Here is a 13834-nt window from a genome sequence, read left to right on the forward strand (position 1 = left end):
CACTTGTGGACATTGGGCCCTCAAACCATCTTTATGGAGTCTGTTTCTGACAGTCTGAGCTAATTATGCAAATTGTCTCATCAGAGAGGAAGAGGACCAGAACTCTAGTGCCACCTATTGGAAGTAGCAATCCTAAAAGTCAATGTCGACCCTTTAACGAGCCTTGTTACATGACTTAGGATAAAAGCCAAGCCAGACAGTCTGAGCAGACACATGGATGTTAGTGGACTGCTGGAGGTCGTTTTGCAGGTCTCTGGCACTGCTCCTCATATTCCTCCTTGCACAAAGGAGGAGGTAGCAGTCCTGCTGCTGGATTGTGGCCCTCCTATGGCCCCCTCCATGTCTCCTGGTGTACTGGCCTGCTTCCTGGTATCTGCTCCATGCTCTGGACACTGCTGACAAACACAGCTACCGTTCTCGCCACAGCTCGCACTGATGTGCCATCCTGGAAGAGCTGCACTACCTGAGCAACTTCTATGGGTTGTAGATACTGCCTCATGCTACTGTACACGCTCTAGAGATGACAGCAATGACAAAACGCAAAAGTGACCAAAACAACAGCCAAGAAGGATGAGATCAGAGAAATGGTCTGTTGTCACCCCCTGCAGAATCCTCCTTTATAGGGTTGTCATGCTAATTGCCGATCATTTCTACCTGTTGTTTGTTCCATTTGCACAACAGCAGGAGGAACTGATTCACAATCAGTGTTGTATCATCACTGGACAGGTTATCTTACAGAAGTGATTGACTTTGAGTTACATCGTGTTGTATAAGTGTTCCCTTTATTTTTTTTGCGCAATATATTATAATATCTACTTAATAAACAGTGCCCTCATCGATATTCTACATCATAACGTATCCTTTCAATATCACATTCATTTGTTTGTCATAAATTACATTTATGTATTTTCTGATTAGTGATGAGCGAACGTGCTTGCTATTCCTCGTTACTCGCCTGAGTATCACTGTACTCGGCAAGCACAGTGCATATCCGGGACTACTCGGCGGGAAATGCTCCACCCAGCATTTTTGGCGGTCTTTAGAGACCCAATCACCATGCAGGGATTGTCTGCCAGGCACTGTAATGCCGCAGCCATCTTTGTTATGGTCGTGCAGTTATTGGCTGGCCACACAGCATCATCAAGGGTATAAGAGACCGGACACCACCCTGATCGGTGCATTCAACTCTGGATTGAGATAGTGTAGGGAGAGCTGCTGCAGAGATAGGGTCAGATTTGGGGAGTTATTAGTCAGTGTGGGGTCTACCATCCTAAATACTCACATCCAGCTAAACCAACAGTCCTTCTAAGGACTAATTCCGGAGTATATAGGTTGCAGTGTTATGTGGACAGGGGAGTGTACGTCGCTCTATACATATTAGTGCAAGGCCGGCAAGCACTCTATGTGTGTATATACATATCATATGCATACAAATTGTGGCAATTCTGGCCAATATTCCACTGTATTTGCTGTCAGATACCCTAGTCCTCTACACTATTTTGGGGTAAAAATACAGGCCACATATTGAACAGTGTGATATCTCGGTAAAAATACTTCTGTTTCAAGTCATTATGGCTGCTTCATGACTGTCTTAAATACTCCAACTACTACCACCATCATCTTTTGCCTAGAGGCATTCATTGCGCAGATAGAAAGTCTGAGGAGCAGAGGGTTAACGCTTGGGCGGTGTTGTACTCTGTCTCTGAATTTAAAGGCAAAATCTTCTAGATTAAATCATGACTGAAAGAGCCAGAGCAAGATCACGCGGAAGAGCAGGACTCGCAACTACTGAAGGCTGCTGTTCCTGGGCCGCAATCTGAAAATCCATTACCTACTAATACTGAACTGGTTGGATGATGACGTAAAAAAGGAGCCCCTGCACTTTCTGTAACGGAGATTTTGACATTTCGGCTGCATTTCAAGAGGTGTCAATTGGAGAGCGTGGTGGTCATAGATGTGACTTCTACACCACCACATGAGCTGCTGCCTCTCCACCAGCTGAGGCACCGCACCCTCGACCTTCTGTCTCATCCCCATTATCCTGTAGAATGTTAGTCCACAAGGACAAGGTCCTCTACTCTCTGTACCAGTCTGTCATTGTAAATTTGTTTACTGTAAACGATATCTATTACTTTGTATGTAACCTCTTCTCATGTACAGAACCATGGAATTAATGGCGCTATATAAATAAATAATTATAATAATACTATATGGGTGTTTCCACTAGACAAACCATCCAACATGTTATTGAATCAAAATCGTTTTTCTGACAACTCTGTTCAGCTGTGCACAAACTGTCAAATTGGTAGCTAGATCCCAGTGGGTCTTGGCACAGTGTCATGTTGACTACAGTCCACAGATGTTATCTAGATCACTAATCTCACCTCTACTTTACCAGCACGATGAATTAATAGGAAAAGCACGTGGTATTGATGGTGCTGTTGTTTTCTTGCCAAAGAAACTCAATAAGATCAATGAGGTGGTTAGCCGCACACGGAATGGAGAAATAGTAAAGATGACAATTCGTTTCACATTTGAGTTAAAACACACTTCACCAACTTGCTTTCACTTTTACATTAGATTCCGAAGCCTTTAAGAAAAAGATGAATATATTGTGAAGCAAATAGGTATGAATAATTATTATCACCCAAATGATGTTACATATGTCAGAACATACCCAGCCTATCAGTGGGGAAATGATTTACCACCGAAATTTTGAAGTATGAGACTAGTGTCATCTTGTGGATTGATATGAGCCACAAAGTCCTTCAAAGTGAAAGTGTTCTGGATGTAATGTACAATTTTCTCTTGAAAATTGGAAGAACATGCCTTCTATGATTTTTGCATTAAAGAACTGATTGGCCAGATATGTACGCAGTCAGGATGACCGTGCTGCGGGTACCTGTGCTGTGCCGGGTTCGGAACTGTCAAGGCTGCGTTTCCCGAGGGAAGTAATAGGGGAATGGACAGGCTCCATTACCCAGGAAGAGGGGGCATGTATAGACAGGGAACGTGGTCGGAAGCTGAGGGAAAAAAACACAAAGCAGGAGTGAGTCCCCAGCTGTGAGCGTGTGAGCAGCAAGGGGGGTAGTGCACAATGCACTCGAAGTGCCAACGCTGCAGCGAACTGCAGCAGACAGACCCTGTGACCTAGAGGCAGGGGGCCAGCTTAAGAGAAAGGGCACGACAGCAGAGATTTTTGGTGTGGACAAGCAGCGCAGAGGAGGCTGAGCGGCGTGCTCTGTCCTTAGAGCACAGGCACCGCAAAGGACTTCCCGTCAGCTCCTGCCAATACAGTTGTGGCCAAAAGTATTGACACCCCTGCAATTCTGTCAGATAATACTCGGTTTCTTCCTGAAAATGATTGCAATCACAAATTCTTTGGTATTATCTTCATTTAATTTGTCCTAAATGAAAAAACACAAAAGAGAATGAAGCAAAAAGGAAAACATTGATCATTTCACACAAAACTCCAAAAATGGGCCAGACAAAAGTATTGGCACCCTCAGCCTAATACTTGGTTAGACAACCTTTAGCGAAAATAACTGCGACCAACCGCTTCCAGTAATCATCAATGAGTTTCTTACAATGCTCTGCTGGAATTTTAGACCATTCTTCTTTGGCAAACTGCTCCAGGTCCCTGATATTTGAAGGGTGCCTTCTCCAAACTGCCATTTTTAGATCTCTCCACAGGTGTTCCATGGGATTCAGGTCTGGACTCATTGCTGGCCACCTTAGAAGTCTCCAGTGCTTTCTCAAACCATTTTCTAGTGCTTTTTGAAGTGTGTTTTGGGTCATTGTCCTGCTGGAAGACCCATGACCTCTGAGGGAGACCCAGCTTTCTCACACTGGGCCCTACATTATGCTGCAAAATTTGTTGGTAGTCTTCAGACTTCATAATGCCATGCACACGGTCAAGCAGTACAGTGCCAGAGGCAGCAAAGCAACCCCAAAACATCAGAGAACCTTCGCCATGTTTGACTGTAGGGACCGTGTTCTTTTCTTTGAATGCCTCTTTTTTCTCCTGTAAACTCTATGTTGATGCCTTTGCCCAAAAAGCTCTACTTTTGTCTCATCTGACCAGAGAACATTCTTCCAAAACGTTTTAGGCTTTTTCAGGTAAGTTTTGGCAAACTCGTCTCGGGGTAAGAAGTGGGGTCTTCCTGGGTCTCCTACCATACAGTCCCTTTTCATTCAGACGCCGATGGATAGTACGGGTTGACACTGTTGTACCCTCGGACTGCAGGGCAGCTTGAACTTGTTTGGATGTTAGTCGAGGTTCTTTATCCAACATCCGCACAATCTTGGGTTGAAATCTCTTGTCTATTTTTCTTTTCCGTCCACATCTAGGGAGGTTAGCCACAGTGCCATGGGCTTTAAACTTCTTGATGACACTGCGCACGGTAGACACAGGAACATTCAGGTCTTTAGAGATGGACTTGTAGCCTTGAGATTGCTCATGCTTCCTCACAATTTGGTTTCTCAAGTCCTCAGACAGTTCTTTGGTCTTCTTTCTTTTCTCCATGCTCAATGTGGTACACACAAGGACACAGGACAGAGGTTGAGCCAACTTTAATCCATGTCAACTGGCTGCAAGTGTGATTTAGTTATTGCCAACACCTGTTAGGTGCCACAGGTAAGTTACAGGTGCTGTTAATTACACAAATTAGAGAAGCATCACATGATTTTTCGAACAGTGCCAATACTTTTGTCCACCCTCTTTTTTATGTTTGGTGTGGAATTATATCCAATTTGGCTTTAGGACAATTCTTTTTGTGTTTTTTCATTTAAGACAAATTAAATGAAGATAATAATAACAAAGAATTTGTGTTTGCAATCATTTTCAGGAAGAAACTGAGTATTTGACAGAATTGCAGGGGTGTCAATACTTTTGGCCACAACTGTAAAAGTGGTACTGCCATTTAGCGAGGTGCCGTGTGCCCAGTGACCGCCAGAGAGCGAGTCACCGTGCACTCCTTGACCATGAGTACAGCACACATGCGCAGTAGAGAGAGCCAGTTCATGCCACATGTTCAGTGTGTCTGTCTTCTAAAGCTAAGTTTTGCTCTGTTATTGTTCTATGAGATTTTGTCTGATTTGCTTAGTTTTGTGTTCAGGCAGCCCCGACTGGGGCTTTGCTGAATTTCCATTTTTGTCCCTGATCGGTTAAATCTCTTTTGCTCTGTCTTCAGAATATATCGGAGTGCTGATATAGGGATTTTGAAGTCTAGTGACTTCAGGGCCGTTTTTCCTATCAGACGTGTTGGGACATTTTTTGGTAGGGTTTTTGTGGATTGCAGCCAGCATCTTTTCTGTCCTTTCCTATCTAGTTAGTTGGGCCCCATCGTTTGCTCTGCCTTTCTTTCTGTCTGTGTTTGTACCGACAATACATGTTGGGGGCTATTGCTTTGGGGTCTGCTCTGGGGCAGTTTAGATTTCCCCTTTCTTTCTTTAGGCTTATTTAGTTCTTCGGCTGTGAAGAGGCGTCTAGGACCACCGTAGGAACGCTCCACGGCTACTGTTAGTTGTGAATAGGATCAGGGGTCTGCAATCCGCTAGCTACCAACCTCTCCGGTTTTCTGGACATAGCTTGCATTTTTGTTTTTTCCTCCGGTGACTCATTCATAACACATAAGTATCCATACAACCTCGGAGACCGGGCCCCGGCCTTGCGCTGAGAACCTATAGGCAGGGTTCCTCTTCCAACCCACAACTCCTCTCTGTTCTCTACTCCTTCGTTCCGTACTGTTCTTTCTCTCTCTAATGGAAGCTTAGGTTGCAGTTCTACATCTTTCTCCTTGTTCCTTTCCCATGCCAGCTGTCTCAGATCACTAAGGCAGCTGCAGCACTCCTTCTTCCTTCCCTCTTGGACCCATCCTCAGACTCTCCTGACTGACTGTCCTTCTTTTGCCTGACCTCCCGCCAGACTGACCTGTAATCCTACACTTTCCCACTCTTTTATGTATCTCAACTCCACCCACCTCCCAGCACATCTCGTGTTATAAAGCCAGGAACCACGAAAGGTGCTCTGCTACCCTCTAAGCATGAAGCCGCAATGTGGTCCTGCTGAACTATCCTGTGTGTGGGATGCAGGTGTTGGAGTGAGGAAAGGAGTTCCCAACTTACCTAGGCGGTGGGGCACTACACCTTAGGAGAAGGTGCAGTACCTCTGTGGCAACAGCCTCAGGGGCGCCACACTTGCGTTCCATGGACTGGGGTGTGGACAACTGAACGCTGCGGTGGGACAAGGATGTGGACGTGCTTGTTAATGGTGCTAGTTGAGTTTTTGTGCAACTACAGATGCAGTGAAATTTAGAATTAGCCTGCACACTGTGAGAATTAAAGTGAGGGGCTGGGGTAATGGACCATATAGGCCCTAGACCAGGATAAGGCCGGGGACACACATGCAAGAAACTCACGATTCTCGTGCGAGTCTCTCGCATGAACACCGGGCACTGCCGCCGACACTCGGACCAGAGTGTGCAGTATGTATTTCTATGCAGCCGCAAGCTCTGGTCCGAATGCCAGCGGCAGTGCCGGGTGTTCATGCATAAATAGAAAAGATTTATTGGGGTTTTCACAAGGGAGCGATAATTTACAATGTGAGGAAGCAACTACAGTTGTTGATGTTTTCACCCCGCCGGGGTCTTAATCATAATGTTGCTCCATCATAATTAATTATTATTTTTATCATTCTATTTTATGTTTTGATTATTTTTTGTTTTTTTTGTATATAGCATTGCAATTTACCCCTTGGGGCTGTGGTACTACCTTATATACACCGACCCGTGTATAAGCCGACCCCCCTAATTTTGTCACAAAAAAACTTATTGACTCGCGTATAAGCCGAGGGTGCACAGTGAGTGGCCCCAGATAATGCTGCACAGTGAGTGGCCCCAGATAATGCTGCACAGTGAGTGGCCCCAATTATGCTGCACAGTGAGTGGCCTCAGATAATTCTGCACAGTGTGTGGCCCCAGATAATGCTGCACAGTGAGTGGCCCCAGATAATGCTGCACAGTGAGTGGCCCCAGATAATGCTGCACAGTGAGTGGCCCCAGATAATGCTGCACAGTGAGTGGCCCCAGATAATGCTGCACAGTGAGTGGCCCCAGATAATGCTGCACAGTGAGTGGCCCCAGATAATGCTGCACAGTGAGTGGTCCCAGATAATGCTACACAGTGAGTGGTCCCAGATAATGCTGCACAGTGTGTGGCCCCAGATAATGCTGCACAGTGAGTGGCCCCAGATAATGAGGACAGCGAGTGGCCCCAGATATTGCTACACAGTGAGTGGCCACAGATAATGCTGCACAGTGAGTGGCCCCAGATAATGCTGCACAGTGAGTGGCCCCAGATAATGCTGCACAGTGAGTGGCCCCAGTTATCTGCACAGTGAGTGACCACAGATAATGCTGCACAGTGAGTGGCCCCAGTTATGCTGCACAGTGAGTGGCCCCAGATAATGCTGCACAGTGAGTGGCCCCAGATAATGCTACACAGTGAGTGGCCCCAGATAATGCTGCACAGTGAGAGGCCCATATAATGCTGCACAGTGAGTGGCCCCAGATAATGAGGACAGCGAGTGGCCCCAGATATTGCTACACAGTGAGTGGCCACAGATAATGCTGCACAGTGAGTGGCCCCAGATAATGCTGCACAGTGAGTGGCCCCAGATAATGCTGCACAGTGAGTGGCCCCAGATAATGCTGCACAGTGAGTGGCCCCAGATAATGCTGCACAGTGAGTGGCCCCAGATAATGCTGCACAGTGAGTGGCCCCAGATAATGCTGCACAGTGAGTGGCCCCAGATAATGCTGCACAGTGAGTGGCCCCAGATAATGCTACACAGTGAGTGGCCCCAGATAATGCTGCACAATGAGTGGCCCCAGTTATGCTGCACAGTGAGTGACCACAGATAATGCTGCACAGTGAGTGGCCCCAGTTATCTGCACAGTGAGTGGCCCCAGTTATGCTGCACAGTGAGTGGCCCCAGATAATGCTGCACAGTGAGTGGCCCCAGATAATGCTGCACAGTGAGTGGCCCCAGATAATGCTGCACAGTGAGTGGCCCCAGTTATGCTGCACAGTGAGTGGCCCCAGATAATGCTGAACAGTGAGTGGCCTCAGATAATGCTACACAGTGAGTGGCCCCAGATAATGCTGCACAATGAGTGGCCCCAGTTATGCTGCACAGTGAGTGACCACAGATAATGCTGCACAGTGAGTGGCCCCAGTTATCTGCACAGTGAGTGGCCCCAGTTATGCTGCACAGTGAGTGGCCCCAGATAATGCTGCACAATGAGTGGCCCCAGTTATGCTGCACAGTGAGTGACCACAGATAATGCAGCACAGTGAGTGGCCCCAGTTATCTGCACAGTGAGTGGCCCCAGATAATGCTGCACAGTGAGTGGCCCCAGATAATGCTGCACAGTGAGTGGCCCCAGATAATGCTGCACAGTGAGTGGCCCCAGATAATGCTGCACAGTGAGTGGCCCCAGATAATGCTGCACAGTGTGTGGCCCCAGATAATGCTGCACAGTGAGTGGCCCCAGATAATGCTGCACAGTGAGTGGCCCCAGATAATGCTGCACAGTGAGTGGCCCCAGATAATGCTGCACAGTGACTGGCCCCAGATAATGCTGTACAGTGACTGGCCCCAGATAATGCTGCACAGTGACTGGCCCCAGAAAATGCTGCACAGTGAGTGGCCCCAGATAATGCTGCACAGTGGGTGGCCCCAGATAATGCTGCACAGTGAGTGGCCCCAGTTATGTTGCACAGTGAGTGGCCCCAGCTTTGCTGCACAGTGAGTGGCCCCAACATGTTGCTGCTGCCGCTGCCTCCGATACAAGAAAAAAAAACTGTATAGTCACCTACATAGTTACTACAGCCTGAGCCAAGTACTGCTGACTATCCAACAAGTTTGGGTATGTCAACTGAATGCAGGGAAAAAGAAACTAAACCAAAACTGAAACCAAGCTAGAAGTGTGGAATTAAAGGGGCAGTATGAACAAAATGTGGAGGCTATTAATAATTTATACAATTAAGACATGCTGCTTTTAAACACCTACCTATTGCCATATAGTAAAACAAAAAAGATTTTTACTTACTTTGGGGTCCCCCCCTCACCCTGGCGTTAGATCGTTGCCCCTACTTTCGTCCGTGTAACTATGGGCGCACATGCACACTGCTCTCACTTCTCATTTTAATCGTGATTTATATTAAAAAAAAACCTTTTGATTTAAATCAGTGATTTAAATCATGATTAAAATCATGATTTAAATCGATCCGATTTAAATAGAAAAAAATCTTTTGATTTAAATCGGCGTGATTTAAATCAATCCACCCTGAGCAGCACCCTTGTTCGTTGGGTGAATTGACCTTTTAAGGGAGCCCGACGTACTCACTAAATTGTCCCTATACCTAAGTTTTTTTGGATGCAGATTGCTCTCACACAAGTGTTTTTTTGATTTGGAAAAGAAAGAAATGAGGATGGAGAATCAAAACTTTAAGGCTAAAAAATATACTCACACATATATACACCAACTGTATAGACACACATATAAATATTTATGGTGTATACATTAGGCTATAAGACCTGGAGACTGTTATTACACATGCTGCCACTAGGTTTATTTTCTTTTCTTTAAAAAAAAACAAAAAAAAAAAAAAACTGTCGCTGTCAGGAGTGGGATTCGAACCCACGCCTCCACGTGGTGACTGCAGACGCTGAACACGCTCCCTGGTGCACAACAGCTTGCACCTCCAGGGACCAGTACTGCTGCTGTCAAGGAGTGGGGTTTGAACCCACGCCTCCACATGTGGTGACTGCAGACGGTTAACACGCTCCCTGGTGCGCAACAGCTTGCACCTCCAGGGACCAGTACTGCTGCTGTCAGGAGTGGGATTCGAACCCACGCCTCCACGTGGTGACTGCAGACGCTGAACACGCTCCCTGGTGCACAACAGCTTGCACCTCCAGGGACCAGTACTGCTGCTGTCAAGGAGTGGGATTTGAACCCACGCCTCCACATGTGGTGATTGCAGACGGTTAACACGCTCCCTGGTGCGCAACAGCTTGCACCTCCAGGGACCAGTACTGCTGCTGTCAGGAGTGGGATTCGAACCCACGCCTCCACGGGAGACTGTTATTACACATGCTGCCACTAGGTTTATTTTCTTTTCTTTAACCCCTTCCTGACATGAGACGTACTATCCCGTCCACGGTACCCGGGCCCGTATGACCGGGGACGGGATAGTACGTCTACCGCGATCAGCGGCGCCCACGTGGTGAGCGCCGCTGATCGCGGCCAGGTGTCAGCTGATTATCACAGCTGACACCCGGCACAATGTGTCAGGGGCGGTCACGGACCGCCCCCGACACTTTAACCCCTTGCACACCGCGATCAAACGCGATCGCGGTGTACCGGGAGTTAAAGGGAAGCATCGGCAGGGAGGGGGCTCCCTCCGTGCTTCCCTGAGCCCCCCACGGCAGCGCAATGTGCAGCGCTGCTGCGGGGGGCTCCTATCCTCCAGGCCCCCGAATCCAAGATGGCGACGGGGGCCTTCGGGGGCCTGGGGAAGCTGGCTTCCTCAGTGCCTGCAAAGCGCAGGCATGAGGAAGCCTTGTGCACTGCCTGTGACAGATTGCTGATCTGTCACAGTGATCTGTGATGTGACAGATCAGCGATCTGTCACAGGACAGTGATGTCCCACCTGGGACTATGTAATAAAGTAAAAAAAAAATTAAAAAAAAGTGTAAAAATAAATTAAAAAAAATCGCCAAATAAATTAGTAAAAAAAAAAAAAAATATTCCCCAATAAATTCATTTTTTTAAAATAATAAAAAAAAAAAAACAATAAAAGTACACATATTAGGTATCGCCGCGTCCGTAACGACCTGCCCTATAAAACTGTCCCATTAGTTAACCCCTTTAGCGAACCCCTTAAAAAATAAAAATAAAAAACGAAGCAAAAAATAATGATTTATTATCATACCGCCAAACAAAAAGTGCAATAACGCGAGATCAAAAAGACGCATATAAATATCCATGGTACCGCTGAAAACGTCATCTTGTCCCGCAAAAAACAAGCCGCCACACAGCATCATCAGCAAAAAAATAAAAAAGTTATAACTCGCAGAATAAAGCGATGCAAAAATAATTATTTTTTATATAAAATAGTTTTCATTGCATAAAACCGACAAAAACATAAAAAAACGACCTAAATGAGGTATCGCTGTAACCGTACTGACCCAAAGAATAAAACTGCTTTATCAATTTTACCGCACGCGGAACGGTGTAAACGCACCCCCCCCCAAAAGAAATTCATGAAACGCTGGTTTTTGTTCATTCTGCGTCCCAAAAATCGGAATAAAAAGCGATCAAAAAATTTCACGTGCCCGAAAATGGTACCAATAAAAACGTCAACTCGTCCCGCAAAAAATAAGACCTCACATGACTCGGTGGGTCAAAATACGGAAAAATTATAGCTCTCAATATGTGGTGATGCAAAAACTATTTTTACAATAAAAAGCATCTTTTAGCGTGCGACAGCCGCCAAACATAAAAACCGCCATAAATAGTAAATCAAACCCCCCGTTATCACCCCTTTAGTTAGGGAAAAATAATAAAATAAAAAAAATGTATTTATTTCCATTTTTCCATTAGGGTTAGGGCTAGGGTTAGGGCTAGGGGTGTGTTGGGGTAGGGTTAGGGTTAGGGCTAGGGTTAGGGCTAGGGTTAGGGGCGTGTTGGGGTTCGGGTTGGAGTTAGAATTGGGGGTTTCCACTGTTTGGGCACATCAGGGGCTCTCCAAATGCAACATGGCGTCTGATCTCAATTCCAGCCAATTCTGAGTTGAAAAAGTCAAATGGTGCTCCTTCCCTTCCAAGCTCTGCTATGCGCCCAAACAGTGTTTTACCCCCTCATGTAGGGTATCAGCCTACTCAGGACAAATTGCAAAACAATTTTTGGGGTCCAATTTCTCCTGTTACCCTTAGGAAAATAAAAAATTGGGGGCAAAAATATCATTTTTGTGGAAAAAAAATGATTTTTTTATTTTCACGTCCGAGTGTTATAAACTTCTGTGAAGCACTTGGGGGTTCAAAGTGCTCACCACACATCTAGATAAGTTCCGTGGGGGGTCTAGTGTCCAAAATGGGGTCACTTGTGGGGAGTTTCAATAGTTTAGGTACATCAGGGGCTCTCCAAACGCACATGACACCCGCAGACCATTCCATCAAAGTCTGCGTTCCAAAACGTCACTGCTTCCCTTCCGAGCCCCGACGTGTGTCCATACAGTAGTTTTCTCCCACATATGGGGTGTCAGCGTACTCAGGACAAATTGGACAACAACTTTTGGGGTCCAATTTCTCCTGGTACCCTTGGGAAAATAAAAAAAATGGTGACTAAAAGATCATGTTTGTGGAAAAAATACGAATTTTTTATTTTCACGCCCGGGCGTTGTAAACTTCTGTGAAGCACTGGGGGGGTCAAAGTGCTCACCACACATCTAGATAAGTTCCTTGGGGGGTCTAGTTTACAAAATGGTGTCATTTGTGGGGGGTTTCCACTGTTTAGGTACATTAGGGGCTCTCCAAAGGCAACATGACACCCGCAGACCATTCCATCAAAGTCTGCATTCCAAAACGTCACTACTTCCCTTCCGAGCCCTGACGTGTGCCCATACAGTAGTTTTCTCCCACATATGGGGTATCAGCATACTCAGGACAAATTGGACAACAACTTTTGGGGTCCAATTTCTCCTGGTACCCTTGGGAAAATAAAAAAATGGTGACTAAAAGATCATGTTTGTGGAAAAAATACGAATTTTTTATTTTCACGCCCGGGCGTTGTAAACTTCTGTGAAGCACTGGGGGGGGTCAAAGTGCTCACCACACATCTAGATAAGTTCCTTAGGGGGTCTAGTTTCCAAAATGGTGTCATTTGTGGGGGGTTCCACTGTTTTGGTACATCAGGAGTTTTCCAAACGCGACATGGTGTCCGATCTCAATTCCAGCCAAAAACGTCAAATGGCGCTGCTTCCCTTCCGAGCTCTGCCATGCGCCCAAATAGTGGTTTACCCCCACATGTGGGGTATCAGCGTACTCAGGACAAATTGCACAATAACTTTTAGGGTCCTGTTACCCTTGGAAAAATAAGAATTGAGGGTGAAAAGATCATTTTTGTTGAAAAAATATGATTTTTTAATTGTATGGCTTTATGTTATAAACTTCTGTGAAGCCCATGGGGGTTCAAAGTTCTCACCACACATCTAGATAAGTTCCTTAGGGGGTCTAGTTTCCAAAATGGTGTCATTTGTGGGGGGTTTCCACTGTTTTGGTACATCAGGGGTTTTCCAAACGCGACATGGTGTCCGATCTCAATTCCAGCCAAAAACGTCAAATGGCGCTGCTTCCCTTCCGAGCTCTGCCATGCGCCCAAATAGTGGTTTACCCCCACATGTGGGGTATCAGCGTACTCAGGACAAATTGCACAATAACTTTTAGGGTCCTGTTACCCTTGGGAAAATAAAAATTGGGGTGAAAAGATCATTTTTGTGGAAAAAATATGATTTTTTAATTGTACCGCTGTACGTTATAAACTTCTGTAAAGCCCTTGTGGGTTCAAAGTTCTCACCACATATCTAGATAAGTTCCTTGGGGGGTCTAGTTTCCAAAATGGGGTCACTTGTAGGGGGTTTCCACTGTTTAGGTACATCAGGGACTCTCCAAACGTGACATGGCGTCCGATCTGAATTCCAGCCAATTTTGCATTGAAAAAGTCAAACGGCGCTCCTTCCATTCTGAGCTCTGCCATGCGCCGAAACA

General features: G+C 46.1%; 1 protein-coding gene across 1 annotated transcript in view; it reads right to left on the reverse strand.

The window, feature by feature from the left end:
• LOC141075662 (uncharacterized) overlaps positions 1-13834 on the reverse strand; it is a 109316-nt gene that overhangs the window by 77164 nt on the left and 18318 nt on the right. The window lies entirely within an intron of this gene.

The sequence above is a fragment of the Dendrobates tinctorius genome, unplaced genomic scaffold (assembly GCF_039654945.1).
Source record: "Dendrobates tinctorius isolate UK_male_01 unplaced genomic scaffold, ASM3965494v1 ptg000366l, whole genome shotgun sequence".
In the NCBI taxonomy this organism is placed as follows: domain Eukaryota; kingdom Metazoa; phylum Chordata; class Amphibia; order Anura; family Dendrobatidae; genus Dendrobates; species Dendrobates tinctorius.